Here is a 16,584-nt window from a genome sequence, read left to right on the forward strand (position 1 = left end):
CAAATATAACTCCCATTGCATTTTTAGACAGTGCTCCTCTGGAATCATGTGCATTCAATAAATGATGGGGTTCTAATGCTGATAATCTCATTTGACAGTTATGTTTTTATTTGTGTGATCTCTAATGAATGTCTACTTCACTAGACTGTAAACGATGAGAGACCGAACCTATTTTCAACTCACAGTTATGGTGAAGTTAGCCTAGCACTATGTCTGGACATAGCGTTTCCTTAATATTTGTTCAACAGATAAATGTTGCTCTATTCTGCCTTTAAAGGAGTTCTTGAAAATTTATCTACATTTTAGCAATAAAGATGAAGAAGAATATCAGCTGACCCAGGTTAAATCTTATCTTCCCATCACCCCAGGTCTCTGTTTTTTTTTTTTTTTTTTTTTTGGTACTGGGTATCTAACCAAGAGGCACTTTACCATTAAGCTACATCCCAAGCCCTCTCTCTCACATGGTGATCCTCCTGTCTTAGACTCCCCAGTCACTGGGATTACAGGTGTGCACTATCCAGTTTCTCATATTTATTTTTCAGCTTGTAATCTCTGAGAGTCTAATACCACTCAAGCTATTATTATATAAATAATTGCTTTTCTCTTGCACTTAGTGATTTTTCAATTCAATTCAGCAGCATGTACTGAAAACTTAATATCTTGGGAACACGCTGGTTGTACTCAATACACAGATGTTTTGTTCACCACTCACTTTTTTTCCCCTTGGTGCTGGGATTGAACCCAGAGCCTCTCACATGACAGGCAAGCACTCTGCCACTGAGCTAAAACCCAGCAGCCACTACTCACTTTTTTATTTTTTGGAGAAGTTTTAGGATAACAAAAAAATTTACTGCTCATTTTTAAAAGTCTGAATCAAACAGTTATTTACAAATGTAACAAACTGCAGTTTTCAAAGGAGCCCTATAGTATACACATGTATGAGCTTGAATGTGTGTGCACACACATACACACAGTCAGACCCCTCTTTGTGTGTGTGTGTGGTCCTGGGGATTGAACCTAGGGATGCTCTACCATGGAGCCACACCCACATCCACTTTTATTTCTATTTATTTATTTATTTTGAGATGGAAACTCACTAACCTGTTAAGAATAACTTCAAACTTGCCATCTCCCCACCTCAGCCTTCCAAGTTGCTTGGGTTACAGGTGCATGTCAGCTCAGCATCCTTTTTTTAGCATTGTTGCAACATCTTCTGGCCATCACTTCTTGGATTAAAGGCGGAGGAGAAAAGCCAAAAACTTCAAAACACAGCAGGGGCATTTTTATGTTACACTATTATGAAACATTAAATGAAATTTATTGGCCAAATTCCTAGTAAGTTTTAAGCTATTAATTGCCGAAGACTCGTCAATTAATATTTTGCTTTTGGAGAAAATGTTGGGGGAATAAAACTTACTCTAAGCCAATTTAAATGTTTCTTAACTGGAAGGTTTCTGAATCATTCACATAGATTAAGACAAAAGACAGTCAAGAAGAGCGCTGCATATTCAAAACACCTCCATTGTTTATCAAAATAGCACGGGGAAGTCAAAAAAAGTTCTCTCTTTGTCCCTCTCTCCCTTTCTCTCTCTCTCTCTCTCTGTATGTTTTACTGGAGATTTAACCAGTCAATCTCTGTTAATCTCTACCACTTAGCAGCTTTTGTTGACTTGAAAACAAATGATAACCCAAGAGTTTCTAGGAAAAGAGCAAAACTTTTTCCAGGTGAACCAGTGGCTAACTTAACTGGCAACCTCTTAAGAAACAGATTCAGAAGCCAATAATGGAGTCAGTCAAGGCTTGAAACCTTGTCCAATATATCAATGAGTAATGTGCCTACATTTCACTTAACTTCTGAAAAGTCAAGACTCTGCAATCAAGATTTGAGAGTCACCTGTAGCTTCTGGAAGCAGGGGGAGAGTGAGTTCATTCTGGAGGGTCTCTGCTATCACAGGCCTTCGGCTTCAACCATCTGTTAACCAGGATAAGTAGGCATCCTCCGGTCTTTCCCACAAAAGCCAAACCAGAAGTGCTTATGATATTTTCTCAAGTGAGGATAATTTTATTGATAGCAAAAAACATATAAAACTCCAGAAGGTACAACCTCTAGCATAGCACTTTAACAAAGAGAGCACTTGGATGATATCATATGTCCCCCAAGGATCATCCAATGAAGCATCTGGATGGGAGAAATCTCATTGTTCCTGGAAACTAAAAGCAGCCTGTGGAGGAAGCCGGGGTCCATTGCCTACCTGCCAGCAAGACTTTGGACGTTGAGAGGTGGCTGTCCATCGGAGCAAGAGGGCTTCTGGTCTTGGGTGTCTGCAACATAGGATTTCTCAAGTTCCAGTCATCTTCCAGGTCAGGCAGAAGGATTAAGCTGTGGCGTGGACCTCTGCTGGTGTCCCCCTCTCCTGGAGCACCTGTGGTTCCTTTTTGGTCACAGACATGAGTTCCCAGCCAGGCTGCTCTGCCTTCCTCCTTAGGGTGCTGTGCACTCTGGGCTGGTGTTGCCAGTGGGCCCAACTCAGAAGACCACAGGGACGAGGAGTTTCCTGTTCAAGTCCCAGCAGCCCCAAGAGAAGCAGCCCAGCTTTGGAAACAAATGAAGAGGGCAGGACCCAGAATCCCAGGGACTCGGGTTTGGCAGTGTTTGGGACCCTGGTGTCTGGTCTGCAGAATCCCAGGCCTCCCACACACAGCGAGGAAAGTGCTGTTCCATCACGTCCTTCTCACCCCAAGTGATGCCAGGTATCTGGTATTAAGAAGACCCAGACTCTTCTTGTTGATTAGGTGGTCCTAAACTGTCAGGCAAAGTGGTTGTAACTGGAAAATTAGGAACTAAACACACAGAAGATCCACCAGGATGATGTCACTCTCAATTTTGGTCCATTTTCAGATGGAATTGTCTGAAGTCAAAAGGAACTGATGATTGAATTAGAGGTGGAGAATTCAAAGCATCACTAGATATAGGAGAATACAGCTGTCTCGAGGTAGTAGATACTTACCAAAGTAAAAGGGCATGACATCTACAACTTATTCTCAATAATCAGCCAAAAATAAATTTAAATACTTGTTTGTGGTGATTGTGGTGTATACAAACCCACTGTGCTGCCAATCATATAAAAATATGGCCCATACACATAATATTTAATGATGAATAAACAATTGTTACTAGTTTACTTATTTACTAGTCTATAGTTTTATCATTATTTTAGAGAGTACTTCTTCTACTTATATATATGCCAGCAGTAGCCCCATACATCTTGTGTTTACTTTGACTCTTGATTGCATCAAGAAGCATGAGTAGAATAATTTGCTTCTACCATCCAGGTCTGTGTAAGTATACTATAATGTTTTCACAACCAGCAAATTGCCTAATGAAGCTATGCATTGTGGTATACACATGTAATCCCAGCACTTATGAGGCTGAGGCAAGAGGATCACAAGTTCAAGGCTAGCCTCATCAATTTAGTGCAATTCTCAGTAACATAGTGAGACCAGGTCTAAAATAAAACATGAAAAGCTCAGTGATAAAGTGCCCCAAGTTCAGTCCCCAGTACCAATAATAGTAATAACAACAACAACAACAACTAATGACACACATCTCAGAACATATATTTCTGTTAAATGATGTACTTATGTACCCCCAAAACACGGAGTTGTCATAGCTTACCTGAAGACTAGTGTTAGAAAGCACTGCCTCAGTGGTTGGAAGGGAAAGAGAATTATCTGAACTCAATGACAGTTGAAATCCACTGAGATGTGAGGCACAGCTAACCTGTGCTGTAATGTACCAGAAAGATTCTCTTGAGAACAAGCAATTGGTCCCTCTGCAGATGACAAACATCAATCACCAATGAGGCACAGTGCAACAGTATAAGAGCAGGAACAAGAGGCTTGAGGATTATCATATTTGGGTATAAATGTTGACAGAATCTCCCTTTGGATTATGCAAGGGAGCTTTGTGAGGATTTTGATGGATAATAACTTAACACATTCATATTAGATATGTGCTAAATCTGACACTGACAGCTCAGCAGATTTTAAAATATAGGTTTCATATCTATTTTGCATACACATACTTTATAAGTATACTGTCTGCAAACTCAAGTTTGAATGAGCTTATCTTGGCATATCTCAAGACATCTTTAGATCTGATTCTCATTTATATTTTAGCTTTTATTGTGGAAATTTTCAAGTGAATACATAAATAGAGAAGCCACCACCCAGGTTTTTATAGTTACTAACATTTGACAGTCTTCCTTCATCACTTCTTCCAAAGTTTCAGGTAGAATATTGAAATAAATCAGAGCTATCATGTCATTTCACCTGTCCATGTGATTACACCTATCTATAAAGATAAGGTTTTTTTTCACATCATTATCATGAAAAAATATCTTATAATTTTTTATAATCTATTAATTAAGGTATGTGAATTTTCTCCAATTATCTCTGAAAGTCCTTTTACATTTGATTTCTTTTATGTCAGGAGTCAAAGAAGTTCCATACATCACAAATGATTTAGATGTCTCAGAAGTCTTTTGGTTTCTAATAATTTCCCACCTACACTATGCTATTGCCTTTTATTATTTATATATTTTTCATTTCCTAAATTAGGTTCATTCCTTGCTAGATATTGTTCTATTTTAGTTCACGACTCCGATTTTTACATCTAGAGATCTGATTTGACTTAGATTGAATTTGATTTTTAGGTAGGAATGCTACATAGGTGATAGTGTGTTCTCATCACTAAGAAGCACATAGCATGATTCTCTCATTGTCATCAAGATTAAGAATGCAGGTGGAGTTAGGTGATCCTTTTCTATCTATGAATCCATTTCCATATCCATGATCTAACCTGAGACAGTGTTTAGGATAATTGTCCTTGGTATTCTATTTCAAGTTCAAAATTTATCTTTTATTAATGGCATCTCTTTCACACTTGCTATTTTCTTTTAGTGCATTACAAATACTCTGAGAGTTTCCAATACTCCAAATACAATAAAGAACATCAGGCTTTTATTTTACTTTACTTGCCCCACACTTGGAATCTACCACATCTCCAAACAACCTCCATTTATTTTATTGAAAAAATGGCATGTAGATGGGACTGGGGTTGTGACTCAGTGGTAGAATGCTTGCTTACCGTGCACGAGGCACTGGGTTTGATTCTCAGCACCACATAAATGTAAAATAAAGATATTGTGTCCACCTAAAACTTAAGAATAAATATTAAAAAAAGAAAGAAAGAAATAATGGCATGTAGAGACCATCATTTTGGCTTTGGTGTGTTCATTACTATTTGGTTGGTTATTGCATCCACTCCTTTTCAGTGGACAAAGATACATACACATATGTGACACGAATTTATATATATATATATATATATATATATATAATTTTTTAATTAGAAAAATAAAACTAAATTGTGAGTTTATGATGGCATTCAATTTTAAGGATTACAGACAGTTAGAGGACCTCAGAGGTTGGACAATATACAGATTATTATAGGAGCTTCAGTGCAAGAAACATGCTTCATTATAAGCTTCAGTATAACAATAAAGAACTAAAACTCAGTGACAGGGAAATGATGCCTAGATTAATACATAATTATAATTATTATTATTATTATTATTTTTGGTACCGGAGATTAAACCCAGGGGCACTTAACTACTGTCACATCCCCAACCCTTTTTTGTATTTTTATTTATAGAAAGGTTCTCACTGAATTGCTTAGTGCCTCACTAAATTGCTGAGGCTGGCTTTGAACTAGTGATCCTCCTGCCTTAACCTCCCTAGCTGCTAGGATTACAGGCGTGCACCATCACACCCGGCTACAATTTTATATGTCCTGGAAATATTGACAACTATCAAAAATGGTTGGGAAAAGATATTGTACATAGAAATAAGAAAATTACATTGCAGAACTTTTGAGAAAAGTTGAGAGGTGATGAACAGAGAGAGACAAAATAATCACAAAGTATTAAATTCACAAGTAATGAACACGTATATTCAAAGAATATATAACCTTTAAAATGAATAGATAAGGCAGGAAACACAAAGGAAAATGTGAGAAAAAAGATATGAATAGTTAATTTATAAAGATTGGTATAGAACATCTAAGGTAAGAGGGGCTCAACATATTAATTAAGCAAATGTGAATTCAACCTATGCAGCTGTAAAAAGGACAAAAATTTAAATGCAGATAACTTCAAGTTAATGATGATTTGGGATAGGCAGACTTCTCAAGAGGATTGATATTTCTGTTAATTCTGAAAAGCAATATGTCAGTATTTTTCCCTTTCATCTCTCTTAATCTCAGTCACGTATCTATATCACAGAAAACATTCCATTCACATCTCTAAGGAAACATACATGAACCACAGAATTGTGTATAATATAGTAAAGTTGTTGGCAACTATGATTATAAGTAAAACGTGTATATTAATACTAGAAATATCCTTCAGGAGTAAGATGAAGCAAACTAGTTGCATATACTGTTCAATTGATTAATCCTAAAATACATAATAGAGGCATTTACCAGAATAGTACCCACATATACTAAAAACATATTTGCCTAAGAAAATGAACAAATTATATACAGAAGCCTCCATAATTACATGAAAATCTATTTGCTGACTGAAAAGCTACTTCAATTTCTGGCAATTTACAACAGCAAATATTTGTTATCTCACACAGTCTCTGGGAATCAGAACCTGAGAGCTGCTTAGCTGCATGGTCCTGATCAGAGTCTCTCATGAGATTGCAGACAACAGAAGCTTTGCTAGAGGCTAGGATCACCTTCCAAGTTCAATCACGTCATTGTTCACAATAGATCTGGGTTCCTTTCCACAGGGTCCTCTCCATAGTGCAGTTCATGAAATGGCAACTGATATCCTCAGAGGAATTGATTCAAGGAGAGAGCATGTCAGAGTGTTCAAAATAGAATCTACACTCTCTTTTATAACTGACTCTCAGAAGAGATAAATCATCAGTTCTATGATAGACCAACTCCAGAGTAATAGGGGAGTAGTATAAGGAGTGACTACCAGGAACAAGGGCTACTTGTTGGGCATTGGATGCCCTCTTCTTTCAAACTTTAGTCAAGAATAATTTAACTGCCTTATAGAGATAGTAATCTTTTAAAAATACTATTAAAAAGACAATAAATCATTCTCAGACTCCCTAGGACCAAAGAAATAGAAATACAAATTTGGATATATATTTTGTCTAATACAGGTATTTCGAGTTGAATATTCCTAATGCTATTGAGAATAGAGTAGTAAAAATTCTCATGTACTTCAAATGAGAATTTGTTGATGCTGCATTTTGAAAGAATATTAAAAGTAAATAACTTAAATTGATAATGCTCACAACTGTATACAATGTAGAAATTCACATTAGTAATGTTTATATACAATATATTTGCATAGGGTGGAAATTGTTTGGGTGCAAAAGAAGAAAATGGGGAGTATCTTGGGAAATTAGAATATTTTGCATTCCCCCTAAATGGATATATGTCATTGGTCAAAGAATGACAAGGTTTATTATGCAGTGATAAATCAATTGACCGAATGTTTAATAATGATCAATTGTTTAATAATGGCATGTATATCATGATCTATATTTATATGTAATTAGAATAAAGTACAGGACACAACAGAGTTAAGAAACTCTAGGGGTAGAAGTGCTTTATGACTCTTGAGTGCAGAAGATTGAAGACATACCAGAAAGAGCATATCTGGAGATTATAGACAGTATAACCCACATATTCTGTGCTAGGATGGAATCCTGCAATGTGTCCCTAATACTTTTTTTAACACTATCTTTATTTTATTTTTATGTGGTGCTAAGGATCAAACCCAGTGCTTCACACGTGCTAGGTGAGCATTCTACCACTTGAGCCACAACCCCAGCCCTCCTTAATACTTTTTATCTGGGGGGAGGAGGGAAGACTATTTCTGCTAATCAGGATAAATAAAAAAGCATAAAATATACTCATCTCAAGTTAGGTCTGTTTTGATGCCAAACCATTTGGGGACCAGATTATAGGGGGGAAGCACAGGTTTTAAGAAAATTTGGACTTTAGAATGGCTATTAAGAAATTGTGGAAGTTAAAAAAAAAATCTGTGGTTATTGGCAAGCAGGATCATAGAAGACTTTTCTTTTTCAGTCTACTCAAGCACCATTTGTCCCTCCCCCAACTTTTTAAATTTTGTTCTTTTGTTTGTTATTTTGTTTGATTTGCTGATCTAATAAGTATGATCTCATAGTAATAAACTGGGGTGGGGGGGACTTAACAAGGCCAGTTTGTTAAGACTCTTCTTGATAGTAGTAGGAATTGAACCCAGAGGCACTCTACCACTGAGCTACATCGCTTTCTACTTTTTATTTTGAGACAGGGTCTTGCTAAGTTTTCCAGACTGGCCTCAAATTTGCAATCCTACTTCAGCCTCCCATGTGTCTGGAATTTCAGGCATGTGCCACCATTTTGGCTATTTGTCCCTTTTCTGTCCCCCTTCCACATCCTGTCCCAAGGGATTAGTTATTGCTTTGGAAATCAGAAAATAAAAGGTAGAGATGAAAGTAAAAATGGAATCTCTGACAGTCTCTCGTCTTTAATGATTATCTCTCTTTTTTAATGCACTTTTTAGAAATAAAGAACAAACCAATAAGTAAAAGTATTTAGATAAAGACATATCAGTATCTCCAACATCATGTTAACATCCATCAAATCATCAGCTCCTCAGGACAGGACACATATTTCACTAGCTCATTTTAACTGGAGAAATCAGAATCAATTCTAAAATACCAAAATTACCATCTTTATCATATCTTTTTTCTTTGCATGTGCGCACAAACAATTTCCTCTTCAATTCACCATGCAAAGATCTATATTTATTTCCTTGATAAGTTGCAACCACAGTTCCAGTGAAGGTAACAGACAGCTTTGGCAGAAAAATCTGGAAGGGGTAAGACAGATAGTTTAAGAAATAAAGATTAGGAAATAAAATCCAGAATGAACTTTCTGTGACACACATTGAATTGTGTTATAGAAGGAAAGGACTGCAGCACATGCTTGTGAAGGCTCCCGACTTTAGGATATCTGCTGAAAAACAGTTTGATTCATGTTGACAGCATCCCACATCAAACACATATCTTGGCACTCCTCTGCTTCCTTGGAAGCTAGGGGAGGCCATTCAGTCATGCAAGTGGTGGAACCTGTGCTCAGCATGCAGGGGTCTCACCATCTGACCGCACTGGCAAGATGAGTTGGGTTCAAAAGAGCTGGTTGTAACATTAAACTAAGCAAATGGCGAAGAAATCATGCAACACACAGACATGAATTTCTCAGGTCAAGGGTGGGACTGCTCTGTGACCTCGAGTGTCCTCTTCCATGTTGGAAGGCAAGAGGGCAAAGAGAGAAAGTGTACCCAGAACCTCTCTATTTATTAGGGAAAAGCCATTTGATAGAATATTCCACCCAAATAAGGCAGGGGATAATGATTCAAAAGGGGGGTTGCCCAATTCCATTGGGTAATGTTCAAGTCCAGAGCTGAAGCCCTTCCTTACGAGTGAAGCAAAGGGCCACTTGCTTCGCACAGCGTGTGGTGTGCTATGCCAATCCAATACCCCCTTTACTCAAGGCTGGGGGTGGGGGAATGTTAGCTCATGTGTAAGGCGGGTCCTCACATATCCCCCCTTTCTTAATTTATAAATGCAATAGAGGGGCTATATTTTTCAGTCACTGGATCCTTGGTCCAAGGACGTTATGATGTACTATTATCACATAAAAAGGATTAGTAGAAAACATATCATTTCAATAACATACCATGTAGAATGTTTCAACATATTTTCAGGATTAAAGACATGCTTTGATCAGCCAGAGAGGTAGGATCCAAAAGATTGATTTTACCTGTTTTGAATACCCTGGATATAGTGACGTAACTCCAAAAGATTGAGGTTATTATTATTGCTCTGCCAAATACCCATTAGAAGATTTTTAATCTTTTCCCAATCTCATTGGAAAGCATTATATTTGGCTGCAGTAACACAGACATATTTATAATTAGTATGGCATTCAAACCTTTCCTTAAACTTGAGAGTATAAAGCTCATTTCCAATATTTATTATAGTGGCTTCTAGGACATTCAACTCAGTTTCAATATTTTCATCAATATTTATCTGATTATGGAGGGCTTTGGAAGTACGTTGAGCCAAGTTATTAAGAAAATTCATATATTGTAAGTTTTAAAACATAGCTGCAGAGGCTGTAATTGAAGAAATAATGAATAAAATTAAAGTAGCCACTCCAAGGGTTATAAGACCAAGAGCTTACTTAGGTCTGTTTAACTGAGCATACATCTCTTGCAAAGCCTGAACACCAACTTCAGCATACCATAGTTCTGAAATGTTGGTTGGTAATAAGACAAAAGAGGGTTGGTGAAGGATCAATGTTCCTTCCCCTCAATTATAACTAGTGATGTAATTAATTAAATTGCATTTTTTACAGGCTACAAGATATTTATCATCCTTTCTCTTAATTCTCACATTTCCAATAATTAAAGCATAAAGAGATTGAACAGAGGCCTGCAGGCCATAGCAGGAAACTTCCCTACAATTCCTGCCTACAAATCAGGCATAGTAAGATTAGCTTTAATAATCATGTGTAAGTCATGACTTTACTAATTTTAAAAATATCAATGTGTGCTGTAGGGCATTACCTTGTTTTCAGTTAAAGTTGAGAGCAGGCTTATCATGTTTAAGCTTTTTATTGAGATAAACTATTGGCTATTGAGCTGATTTGTTCATGGCTGTCTGTCTATTATATTAAGGTTGACTATTTTTAGGGTTATTTCTCTCAGTGATAAACAATAACAGGGGATCAGAGTAAGGCCCTGTTTTAATGTTTTAAAGACTTTACTTATATATAATGTATTAAAGACTTCCAAAGCCTGTTTATAACTTGGAAGAGGAGTAACATTTCCACCCAGCAAGTTTATTCCTCCTGGGGCCAAGACTAGTATTTCAGTCTTAGTTTCTGTCTCTCTGTTTTTTCTTTCTTTTATTTGATCTCTATTTAAACTGTGTGGTAACATCTAATAATTGATCAGGGACATGTTAATTTTTGTAATTTCCTACCAATGTCCAGGGATAGCTGGATGATAAACTCATCCTTTGAAAATGGGTGACCCTCCATAAATTTAGGGTGCTGTGTATTGTCTCCTTGAGTCTCTCCATTAAGTTAGTAGAACTTTCCTGAAGACTTACTATAATTATTTATCAGGCATCCTGTTTATCTGTTGGATCCTAGTTTGTTTTGGGGAATTGTCTGTGCTCTAGACAAACAACCAGGTTTGTCCCGATTCTGTGTTATTGGGACATGTTTAAGATAGATCTTTTTCAAACTATTCTTAGGGTGGCCTTCCCTTTTAAAGTTTAGCTAAGTAACAGCATAATATCTTTCTAGGTGAGGTCAGACATCTAGCATAAGTTGTGAAACACTACAATATATGCATTTGAACCTTTTGAAAATCTCCCTGAATTCATTCTTGTCTATGTTAAGTTGTTGTTGGTGGTGGGGTCTCTTTGATTTTTCTTCCTAAGTACGTGTTTTTTTTAAAGGCTTTCTCACATGATAGTGATCATGGTTAGGCCTAATAATACATGAAAATGAGGCAATTTTTCTGATCATTGTAATTTCCCAGTATGTAAACTAATTGATCCATTTTAATGTCATATGTAAAATGGACAGATTAAGAGAATCTTCAATCCCTTCCTGAAAGAAGGTCTCAAAATATCATTATTTCTCATAATAGCACACTTTAAACAAGTTAGTGTCTTTAAAAATATATATATAATCAAGTTTACTTTCCAGTGTAGGAAGAAACATACAAGTTTCACAATATATCTTATTGATAATAGGTCCAGTTAGAGGATCATATGTGATACAAATGAATTCCCAATAAAATTCTCTTCTTAGGGTGGCCTTCCCTTTTAAAGTTTAGCTAAGTAATAGCATAATATCTATTTTCTATAGTTTAGAATTAACATATAACTTTAATTTGGAGAATACTAGTTCTGATAAAATGTTCTCTCAAACCTTGGATATTTTAGAGACATATTTAATAAACAGAATTAATGTGTAAGAATTAGTAATAATTATCATAATTATTGATGTTTTTGAATATCAAATTTAGTCCTTAAAGACAAGTTTCAGGGCTGGGAATATAGCTCAGTGGAATTTAAGATGGTACTTGAAGATGTCCACTATTATCTAATCAAGGATTATGAATTTTTTAAATACATTTTTTTAGTTGTAGATGGACACAATAACTTGATTTTATTTATGTGGTGCTGAGGTTCAAACCTAGTGCCTCACACATGCTAGGCAAGTGCTCTACCACTGAGCCATAGCCCCAACCCTGGGTATATGAATTTTAATTCACTAAAAATTAGTCCTTGTTCAAACAGCAAGAATCACTAAGCATAAGTAATAACCTTATTGGAATGAGAATAAACTAATGTACCAATAAGTTTTTCTCATCTCAAAATATGGACAAAAATCTTGGGTTTTGTCATATCAGCATAATAATACCAGGGAAAAGACTGAAACATCCTAAAACTGATAATTTTATATATTTACGGCCAATCAAGTTATACATAAATCTGATTCTCAATTACTTTAACTTCCTATATCACCTGTCTAGTTAATCATAATTATTATACCTTTGTTAGACCAGGACACAAAGAAAAGACCACTGACTCCAATTAAAATCAAATTAAAGAAAGCTTATTATTTCCACTGGCCAGGCTGCCTCTCCCACCAAAAACCTCCGGAACAAGACAACATTGCAGCTTTCATGCAGCCCAGCTTTATAGCCCAGTAAGTTACACAAAGTGGGGTTACAGATAACAAAACTCTGAAGAGCATAACACAAAAGCTAATTTACATTTTTGATGGCCCTGACATCAGAATTTATGAAGGTATTAGAGCCTCAGAGAGGGTCGTTATCTGGCCAGGGAAGGCCAAGATAGAAGGGGCGTCACTAAAGTTTCAGAGAGGGCTGCTATCTGGTCAGAGAGAGCCAGGCATGGGTGAGTTCAAGGCACAGGCAGGCATTCCAAGCAAGTTCAGAATTTGCAGTAATTTATAGTAAAGCCGAAATTAGCTTTTCATGGGTTTGTGGCAAGATGGCTCCCAATTTTAAGAAGGAATCAGGCTGGGTCTATCACCCTGATAAGAAGAAATATTTCAGTGGAAATGTAACCAAAGCCATTGGACACTCTGTATATAAGATTATATTTATTTGTCATATTATAAAAACCTGGACAATAATTAGGAATTAAAGCTTATTTGATGGTTGTAACACAACCTTATAATTTAATGTAAGTATCTCTTGAAATAAGTATTTTATAGCAAATTACATTTATCTTGAATATCTCTTAACTATAAAAGGCAGAGCATCAGATAAATACATGTATAAAAATATAAATCATGTTTCCTTTTAAAGAAAAATGGTTAGAAACAAATAGACATATATGTTAATTACCCTATGAATAAAAGATTATAGATTACTTAACAACTGGAAAAATATGTATCAGGAATAAATATAATAACTTATCATTATGTAATTATCCAATTTAAAATAAATCTTATTAAACCACATGGTTCTTAAAAGTATTTGGATCCATTTTTATTTTACTTTTAACATTAGGAGTCTACTCATATCTATGTGATATCATGTAATGTAGTTAAAACAAAATTCTTGCACATATATTTATTCATTTCTTGTATTTACAGAAATCAAAAGAATAAGGATCCTTGGTTGTCAGGAAAGCATTTGGAGAAAAACATCTCAGATTGCCGGCTTCTTTGTACCGCTATTTTCGTAATTTTTCCTTAGTTAACACAAACCACAGAAAAAAAAGAAAGAGGATTCCTAAAGGAACCTGTCAAGGGATAAAAACTCACGTTATTTAACTTGGAAAATAAGTCAGGCTTAGGGCTGTGATGCAAGAGTTTGTCGAATCAAGTTTTGACTGAAAAGCAATATCTTTCGTTGGTGGGAATATTTTGAAGGAAATTTTTTTGACAGCTGAGCGTTTGTTCTTAAGGAGTGGAAACTGCAAAGGGCAGGCTTGGAGCTCTGGCTGCACTCGTGCAGGGGAGGGGGAAAAAAAAAAAACACCCCCAAACAGGCTGATAGCTGGGAGGCGGGGAGGAAGCCCTGCCTGAGTGACAATGGGAAAGACTAGATGGAAGCCCACAGAAGTGCAGGAGGCGGGACTTATCCGACATGTTTTTCCGGCCATGTGGCTGGAGTATTCTTCCGTGTTTTTCATGACCCAAAGTTTTGCCTGAAGTCCCGGGAATTTCATCCCCAGTATCGCCCTTCCTGAGCTTGTTGCAAGTCAGACAATCATCAGTCCTGACTGAACCGGGCTGGGCCCAGCGACATGCGTCCAGGGATTTGTGCTGTTTATTCTGCACCCCGCCCCTCGGTTACCAGTATAGCGTGGAGCTGGCTTAGCATTGTTCCCACAATTATCAAAGGGCCCCTGGGCTGTCTGGGCTTTGCCTGCTCCACCAGCCGCCATTGTGCACCATGCCTGACTCTCAGGCAAGAGTCCTTGACCCTGGACTTGTCTGCCTGCGTTTCTCCACTTTAAATCCGAGACCCTATTGCATGGGCATTCCACCAGTCCTGGTTGTCGGCCGCCATGTTTGGCTGCCATGGTTGTGGATTAAGCAGCATTCCCAGTTTCTTTTAGTTGCCCCGGGGTTAAGAAGGTGTGGGGCGGCAGCAGCCACATTTTCATCTTGCAAATCGCCATCAGCGCCTAGCTGGCAGGCTGGCTTGCTTGCACTTCCCCTTTGCAGCAGCAGACACTTCAAAAATCCCATAACCCAGAGGCGGGATTCAGCAGCAGACGCTGGCATTGTTATTAGTTTTTAATGCAGTATGTGTTTGGCACCCAAACTTGGTCATTTAAGGGGCAGAAATATTGCCAGCAGCGGGATAGAATAGCAGCCCGTTTCTAACCTATTTCGATCTCATATAGGATGCAGTGAAGAGGCTCAGTAGATTTCATTGGCCCAGTTTAAATCGCCTGAATATTCCCCAAAACAGTAGAAAAATAAAATTTATTTCTTTGGAAGAACAGAATTCCTCCTATTGACGTCCCACTATAAAAAAAAAAAAAAAAAACTTTCCTCTTTCCTCTTATTCTCTAAACATCCATCCCCAGTACATAAATCTAAAAAATTATCAGCTTAATATTTCAAAATACAAAAAATCCACAATAAGTGCGCTTTTCCTATGAGGGCTGAATGTAACAATAAACATTTCACCAATTACCTTAATATCCCAGCGGGCCTCCAAATCTCCTCCTCTGCCCGCACTGATGAGATGAGTGGTGTGAGGACGGCCTTAGGCCTGAGCCTAAGCTACTCCATTTAAAAAAACCTGCATTCTCACCAGGCACACACAGAGCCCACCAATATGGCCTCCGACAAGTCACTTCCCCTCACCCTGATAAACAAGAGTGGCCTCTGACAGGTTGTCCTTGCCTAATAAGAGGGAAAAGCAAGAAGATCAGGGTGGAGACCACCAAACCAGATGTTTCTGACCGCAGGGTAAATGATGTCACGGAGCAATCCTTTGGTAGCTGATAAGGATTGAAAGGAGAGTCAAAAGCCCCAAAATTTAGTATAAATAATAGAGCTAATGAACAGGGATTCAGCCAGCGGAAACAAGGATGCACTGGAGCTGGAGGGCCTGATGAGGACCTGGACTGACATCCCATCACTTGTCATCATTTTCCTGATCCTCTGCGTGATCCTCACCACCCTCAAACTCTGGATCCTAGTGAGAGCCGCAACTTCTCCATACAACCCTCTCCCTCTCCTCAACCAGTAGTCCACTCCACACCAGGAGAAGCCTGCCTTGGTTCCGGGCCTGATCACCAGGGTCTGAGTGAGTGTGCATCTGCTGGACTTGAAGCCTAAGGCTTCAGACTTTTGATCTGACACTGAATTTAGCATGCAGAGGGAATGTCGTCATTAGCCTGTCAAGTTTAAGTGTGTTTGCAGTGCTTAGAATTAATCTAGAATTGTTTGCAGTGAATTAATTAATCTAGAATTGTTTGCTGTTAATTGATTATGTCTATTGCAGTTCCCAGCATTAAGGATTGTCCTTTCTTGATTAAGAACCTATAGAGTGAAATTTTATTGAGTAATTCTTTATTTCTCCCCCTTCGACTGCATACATAACAACTTTGCCCCCTCGTGACAGCTAGGTTCAAAAGAGCTGGCTGTAACATTAACTAAGAAAATGGCAAAGAAATCATGCAACACACAGACATGAGTTTCTCAGGTCAAGGGTGGGACTGCTCTGAGACCTCAAGTGTCCTCTTCCATGCTGGAAGTCAAGAGGGCAAGAGAGCGAGTGCACGTGGAACCCCTCTGTTTATTAAGGAAAAGATATTTGATGGAATATTCCACCCAAATAAGGCAGGGATAATAATTCAAAGGGGGGGGGGGTGGTGCTCAATTCCACTGGGTGATGATCAAGCCCA

This window comes from Marmota monax, unplaced genomic scaffold (assembly GCF_021218885.2).
Source record: "Marmota monax isolate L192 unplaced genomic scaffold, Marmota_monax_Labrador192_F-V1.1 WCK01_AAM20220418_F8-fsc00037, whole genome shotgun sequence".
NCBI lineage: Eukaryota > Metazoa > Chordata > Mammalia > Rodentia > Sciuridae > Marmota > Marmota monax.